General features: G+C 39.6%; 1 long non-coding RNA gene across 1 annotated transcript in view; it reads left to right on the plus strand.

Annotated features, from left to right (window-relative positions):
• The window catches only part of LOC111474314, a 17998-nt gene that overhangs the window by 578 nt on the left and 16048 nt on the right, over positions 1-1372 (plus strand). The gene's annotated exons all lie outside the window — the stretch shown is intronic.

Below are 1372 nucleotides of genomic sequence, written 5' to 3' on the forward strand. Positions count from 1 at the left end.
TTGGAGTCTTCATAAGATAAATTCAGGTTTATGGACTTCAATAAGTGAGATGTACGTTTTTATGAAATTAATGAGTCACGGGGTTTAGGATATTCCTACTAAAGATCACCTAATGGGATGACAAGTCGCTTTGGACCTTGGTGGAGAGGACCAAGTTCTAAAGCAGTACGTGGTTATCAGGACCATGAAACTGTGTTGTAACCTATCCTTTGGTCAGGGCATGCATTCTCACAAGGTGTAGGACGTTAAACTGTCGAGATAGTCTAGTGAACCCTAGGGTTGAGAATAGCAAGAAAAAAAAATAAAGAGCTATGGCTAGGCCTTCGTTGTCTGAAGGAAGAAAGTCCAGATGGGCGATAGTGAGAACCAACATTTGTGTTAGGTTATCTAGATTACAAAGAGTAAAACTCCAGTTTCACCCATGAGTGTAATGCCAGACTTGTGAAGCATTGTCAAGTAGAGGTGGAACTTCCAAATAACGTGATTTTGGAAATTACCTGAAGGATAGTGACGTGGTGACTTGTAAACAAGTAAGACTAGCAGAGACATGATATGTCTTAGAGAAGACACTAGACGTAGCACCCTCGAAGTTGGAGGGAGGTTAGCTACCATACAAGAGTTTTCAGAGAGTTCCCTAATATCTAGTACAAGAACTTGGAAAGGTTCACGTGCTCGAAAAAGAGCCAGTGATGAGATATCACTATGAGAGAAAATGTGTCTAGCTCAATTATAAAAGATACGATAGGGGGTTAACCTAGGTGAACGTAGAGAACTTATGTAAGGATCTTTACTTCCAAAAGAATCCGTACTTGGCCTAGATGAGTATTAGTACTCAAGCGAGTTACGTAATAGGACGTCTCGCTAAGAAGAAAGTTGGGCAAATGAGATGACACTACGAGGCTATTTTGGAGTAGTAAAGATCGTCTTGATAAGGTAAGGATGTCACCAGACGTGAATTAGAGAAGAATACATACGTAAAGAAACCTTTAGAAGCCACAATGAACATTATGAGTTCATAGTCATGTCTTTGGGTTTAATTAATGCTCTCATAATATTCATGGAGTTGATAAACAAATGAGGAATTCTGGATTATGTTCATTAACAACATCCTGGAGTGTTCTAAGTCTGAAGTGGGGCACGAGGAACACTTGAGGAAAGTTTTAATTCTACTTAGAACTTACCTATTATATGCTAGATTCACTAAGTACGAATTATGACTGCAAGAGGTGGCCTTTCTTGGACACATGGTATCCAGGCAGGGAATAGCTGTGGACCCTGCTAAGACCAAAGCAAAGCATGAAGATCGCTTGCAAATGGTTTTGACTTTTTTGAGAATGCCTCTAGTGTATATCAACTTTTCTAAGTGTGAATT

This window comes from Cucurbita maxima, unplaced genomic scaffold, assembly GCF_002738345.1.
Source record: "Cucurbita maxima cultivar Rimu unplaced genomic scaffold, Cmax_1.0 Cma_Scf00298, whole genome shotgun sequence".
In the NCBI taxonomy this organism is placed as follows: Eukaryota; Viridiplantae; Streptophyta; class Magnoliopsida; order Cucurbitales; family Cucurbitaceae; genus Cucurbita; species Cucurbita maxima.